Source organism: Pleurodeles waltl, chromosome 12 (assembly GCF_031143425.1).
Source record: "Pleurodeles waltl isolate 20211129_DDA chromosome 12, aPleWal1.hap1.20221129, whole genome shotgun sequence".
In the NCBI taxonomy this organism is placed as follows: Eukaryota; Metazoa; Chordata; class Amphibia; order Caudata; family Salamandridae; genus Pleurodeles; species Pleurodeles waltl.
In genome coordinates, this window is record NC_090451.1 from 127,612,240 (window position 1) to 127,618,176 (window position 5,937).

Below are 5,937 nucleotides of genomic sequence, written 5' to 3' on the forward strand. Positions count from 1 at the left end.
AATCAAAGGAGGGAAGAAAGAAATAGGGAAAGAATCCATAGAGAAGATTTGAGAAGAAGACAAAATACTGATGAGACAGAATTATTAAAGCAATGATGGTGAAGAAAGGTGTGACAACATATTTAGTCATCAGAGGAGGGACTGTTGAAGCAGATATGCTAATTAGAAATGATTAAGGAATGTGTATGCGTTTTGACTAACAGGAAATTGATAGAAAATTTAAATGTAGAGAAATGAATGTGCACGATTGAAAATGTGTCCACAGAGAGTGACAGCCAACTTATACGAACTTGTACTAAAATGATAAAAAATGTGAAAAAGAGTAATAATAACGTAGTAATATGTCATATTGAGATGTATAACCTATGTTTTGCATTATATTATAGAGTTAACTTAACCGAAGTTGAGGCCTAGTTACCAGGCCTCATGCAGAAGCTGAATTACTAGCACTACAAAGAAGCTGGTGCGTTGAACTGACCATGAACCGCGTATGTTAATAAAATCTGCTTAACTAGAATTTTCTGCAATGTACCGATAGGAGATGATGAAACTAGACATATAACAATACTGGTGTAAGACAGACTCAATGTACTTTCCCAGGACTTGAACAATAGAGGCACTGACTGGAGAAGAAGATGCAACATTTTCAATACCTGATGAACCCGATGATGAGGACACCGTACAGTGAACCAATCAACAAACTGAGAACGGCGTAATATTAGAGTTCATAGATTTGTGAAATTAAGGTTATTGGTTACGGTAATAACTGGTGATTGACTGACCAATTAGGAATTAGGAGGATGGACTGGAAAACCTTTAATAAAGTCATGGCAAGAGGTAAACATTTCGGAGATACGAGGGGAGAACTGATGCAGATATTAGATGGCAGAAGATGCGATTTGAGATTCTGTCATTGGGCTCGTGCTCTTGAGAGCCTGATGCGTTGCTGATAGATTGATGACCTGAAGACGAAGACTGACTTTGTTGCTGATCTATTCTGTGGATAGGTAGCTTTGACAATGTGACTGTTAATTTTTTTTTTGCCTTTCTTTCCAAGTACCAATTGCGCTGTTTGAATACGTTTTTCTTTTAGCTATATGTTTTCTAAATTAGTGTTCTAAATTATTTTTGCATGAAGTCCCACATGAAAATGCTAATCTACGTTAGGTAAGGTTCCTTTAGGTGACGTGAACAGTGACAAATGATTGATTAAACTGATTACTGAACTCTGCCATTAACGCTGATATATTAATCTGTGTTAGCTTATGCTGAAGCATTACAGCATATGTTTTTCTCAAGTTCTGATTAGATTATGTTATTCGTGATCACTAATTAACTAATTCAGAGCTGATCAAATAAAGTTAGAATTAATCAATGGACTAGTATTGTAACTAATAGGGAAATAAAATTGATAAAATGTATAATTGAGTTATGGTTATTCATGAAATGTTGACATTATCGATTGATGATTAGTGTTTTGCTTATTGATTATTGATACGTACATTGATAATTGATGATCATCAATTACTACATATCTAGGATACTCCATGCGATCCAAAAAGTTCATCAGCCTGTACGCTTCCCCTTGTAAGTTTACTTATTAAGGACCAGGCGCGCTAGCATAACCGGCAAAAGTGCAATTAACCATATAACAGGGTGATGTCATGCAAAGCGCTAGACTTCTGCCAAGCGAGATCGTGCTGTGAAAAAAGAGAAAAAGTAGTCCGCAAACCTGATGGAAAACAGCGAGCCTCGTATGTTTTCAGTACTTGGTCGCTGCACTCGAGGAGGGCTAACCACTGGAAAAGACATGACGTATGCATGCCTTCCACTAATGAAAGCAAGTAGACTTTAAAAAGCAAGCCCACGAACCAATGAAAGACTCTGATGTGACATGGACGGGGCTCCGATCCCTTTTCTAACTACTACAGCGTCTCACAAGCGATACGCATGCGCACGCGCATTTTAGCGAAGGCTCGACCCCAAAAAGGTGCTAAAAGTATTCAAAGTCAATGAAAATGTATTGGGCGCGAAAAGAGTTGTTGAAGGAGTGCCGAGAAAAGGGTACGGGAAGTGACGGGCTAGGGACGGAGAGTACAATTTATGATAGTGTGTGCTATAGATTGAGCTCGAGAAGCATGAGGACAACCTGTAGAACAGGAAACAACAAAGTAGCATAAGATTGCATATGCACAGTACTTGGACGGGGTCTATGGAGCGATTCTACTTTTCAGTCCATTTTCCCTGGAGTTGGGGCTCTTGTGGTTCTTGATAGCTTGTCGCCTTCAGTACAATTATTGATATAATGTCGGTGTTATGTAGTTGTAGCTTCCTTCTGTTTGAAGTTGTGGATTTACTTAGCATTGCCAGAGCACGTAAATGTCTTGAGGGAAAGGATGATGGCATAAGCATTACTCATCGTAAATGTCTTGAGGGAAAGGATGATGGCATAAGCATTACTCATCCCACGTCTGTTGAAGGAATCCATACACAGAGCCTCCTGTGCTCTGTCAGTATACAGCTATTTACCAATGCATGCGTCTCTGATGGGGTATGGCCGGTTAGCTCAGTTGGTTAGAGCGTGGTGCTAATAACGCCAAGGTCGCGGGTTCGATCCCCGTACGGGCCTGTAATCTATTACTACCACCTTTCCTTTTCAGCTTAATGAACTAGAAAACCACGTAAACATCCTGCAGGACCTTTTAAGTAGCAGTTTACAAAATAGATTTTTCTTTATTCTACCAAATAAAAGTGTGAGCGATTACAGGATGCTGTAATAGTTATAGCTGACACTTGCTGAAGCGCCATCCTCAGTGTTATCTAGGTACACTCGACCCGCACTTCTTCACGCTTTCTTTATTTCGGGGACTGCATGGACAAAACAATCTCGCTTTCTTTCCGAGAGTGGCGGGTCCCTCGGCTATACCGGGAAAGTTAGCTTAACGTCATCTTTGGAGACGGAGAGAATGTAGCGAGTAGAACGTCTAAACCACTTTCCTATCTCTGGGAGATCTCTGGGGCTTTGCTTTACCCAGTGCGTGTCAGGGACCTCTGTGAAGCACTGGACAGGGCTTCTAGGGGTCTCGTGAGGAGTAGGGAGGACACGCGGGCTACGCACACATTCATTCCTTAGTCTGCTTTTCTCTCGTCTTTTTGTTGGGATCAGATGAAAAGAAACGGAGGCTTTAAACAATTGAACACGCTGTTGCATCTGGCATTTTTAACACTGACTAAGACACAGTGACGTCAGCGATGGGGTTGGCGCTGTGGCTTAGTTGGTTAAAGCGCCTGTCTAGTAAACAGGAGTTCCTGAGTTCGAATCTCAGCAGTGCCTTAGTTTTCAAGCATTTTTCAAACAGATTAAAGAAAATAAACTGACAAAAAACATATAGATAGTCTGCAAACCCATGCTCTTATAATTACGCAATATACCATGAGTCCTCTTCCAAGCTAATTAACTCATTTTTTTTTTTTTTTTTTTTTAAATGTTAAATTCTACCTGCCTATGACAACAATTGAGTTTCAGTTGGCAGCAATGTAGTCTGGGTCCTATGTACTGATAGATGTAGGCTGTTCATTGGCTCTGAATCATGGATTGTTATTTATTGCATGTTATTTGTGAGGCTATCTATATCCAAACGTCTGTTTCGGAGGCCCCGTCATGCTTGAACTAATGGGCCCTTTTACTGATAAATAAGTTCTTTGCTGCTCAACACCATATGCAGTTTAAGTGTTGGACGGCTCTACATCATTTAAAAGACAGAGGTGGACTGAGAAGCGATTTTGACCTGTGGCCAAATAAACAATAATTACACCTTATCTGCGCTGCCATTCGCACTAGAAGCGACCATTCTAGATGCATTGCTGAATTAATATGTATTTTGCAAGCGTGCACTTTAACTGCTCGATGATTGCACATGATCTAATCGAAACACAAGCGAGTTTGGGTAGGGACAGCTGGGCAATGGGCTTATGGGAAATACTTGTGCTACACTTTGTTACTCTAGAGATGCAAGAATTATACATGTGACTGATGAACTTCATGTTGTATTTTATTGCCAGCAGGGGTCTTTTAGAGAGCTGTTTCAGTCACCAAATGGTTTTCATTAACTAAGCATGGTAAATAAACGATATGATTTTATTTCATGTTACAGTGAGAATGTATTGTACCAACAACTGGAATATTTTTGACTTTCAAAGACCCATTGACAAAGCCAATCAGTTTGACTTTGTTCAGTGAGAAGATTTCCCCAGCATTCACTCACATCAAAGCACAGTAAGGCAGCAGTGATGAAAGCTTCAATCAACAGGCACAACACAGGCAGCAGCAGGGTGACCTTTAGTTACTGAGACTGTTACAGAGCAGGCAGAAGAGGTTCAAGTTGCTCATCGCAAGAACAGGCACAGTACAGGCAGCAGCAGGGTAACCTTCAGTTACCGACACTGTTACAGAACAGGCAGAGGGGATTCAAGCTTCAGTGCCCCAAGAACAGGCACAGCACAGGCAGCACCAGGGCAACCTTCCATATTGCATGGTTCGAGTCCACCTGCACAATCTGTAATTAAAAATATCCTGTTTGGTGAAATGATCTGTATAACGTGAAAATATAGTGAACTTGATCATTTTAAGATAATTTCAAGATGAACATCAATGATGGAAAGAAATGTTTCCTGGACAAATTTTACGATCCTAAAATGCTTAGGGACTCATTTACATGCTCCTTCCGCTACCGTAGAGTTATTTTTTTGGTGCACAAAAGTCCCCCACCTCCTGCCATATTTATAAACTGCCCCAATGAAACCATTGCGCCAGTTTGTAAAACTTGTGCCAAGGGAGGCGTTCCCCTCTAGGAGGCGTGCAGGAATGGCACAGTGACATTTACACAGTTTCACTGCATCATTCTAGTGTCATTTATTTAACACCTGCTCAAGGTCAGGCGTGAAAGTGACATTAGGCTGTTTTAAATGGGTCTCCCCAAACTTTGCTGGACTATCGCCAAAATGTTTGGTACTAGTCCAGCAAAGCGGCACAACTGGGTCAGAAATTTTGACGCAGTTGTGCTAACGAGTGCTATGGCGCGCTGTATTGTAAATACAGCGTTACCATGGTGTCATTAGGAGAGCGCAGGGCTGGGCAAGCACAATAGCGCATCGTGATTGATGCACCATTTTGTTGTAAATGTGGCCCTTAGTATAACAGAAAGGAGAGTACAGAATGTACCCAGAGAGAGAGGGGACTCTTATGGCTAAGGGCAGGGAGGCTAGATGGAAACAAGCTAAACTAGCACTTGTCACAAGATACACCTTATGTAGTCATAGGATTTTTAAGGTATTAAAGAAACATTGGCATCTCCTGCTGGAGATTCCCGGTGTGCTGGGCAAAATAAGCAAAAATCCAATGGTGGTGTATAAAAGAGGACACACGCTTAGGGATTTTTATGTCCCAGCTATGTAACGTCATTAGAACTTGAAGATACACGGCTACCGGATAAATCCCTGGAATTTTATACGTGCTGCAATTGCACAAATGGGTAGAATAAGATTAAAGAGTTTAAATACAATAGCTCTCGTGTGCATAAAGTTAAACACTTTATCAACTGCAACACTCAATTTGAGATCTTTATAACAGACTGTTGCTGAAATATGATTTATGTTAACAGCACGTACCGCAGTCTTAAGTTACGGATTCAGGAGCATTGGAGAGCACTGGATTCAAGTTACCCTGCCTAATGAAGGGTGATACTCTGAAAACCGGTCCGAGGATACTTGTTTCCAGTCCAAGGAGGACCTGGCTTGGCAGTTCGGGTTTGACTGTTCCCAGAGGGAGCAGGGTCAAGCCTGATTTGCATACAGCTGGGTCCAAACTGGGGTGGCGTGGTGAGCAAAAAAAAAAATGGATTAAACCCAGATTTGTTTGACTGTGGGTGAATAATTGCA

The 5,937-nt window shown here is 41.2% G+C and overlaps 2 non-coding genes across 2 annotated transcripts; both read left to right on the forward strand.

Annotated features, from left to right (window-relative positions):
- Positions 1–2,555: 2,555 nt before the first annotated feature.
- TRNAI-AAU (transfer RNA isoleucine (anticodon AAU)) lies at positions 2,556–2,629 on the forward strand. The gene has a single exon. It is a non-coding gene; the product is annotated as a tRNA-Ile (tRNA).
- A 631-nt stretch (positions 2,630–3,260) lies between these two features.
- On the forward strand, positions 3,261–3,334 carry TRNAT-AGU (transfer RNA threonine (anticodon AGU)). The gene has a single exon. It is a non-coding gene; the product is annotated as a tRNA-Thr (tRNA).
- The last annotated feature ends 2,603 nt before the right edge of the window (positions 3,335–5,937 follow it).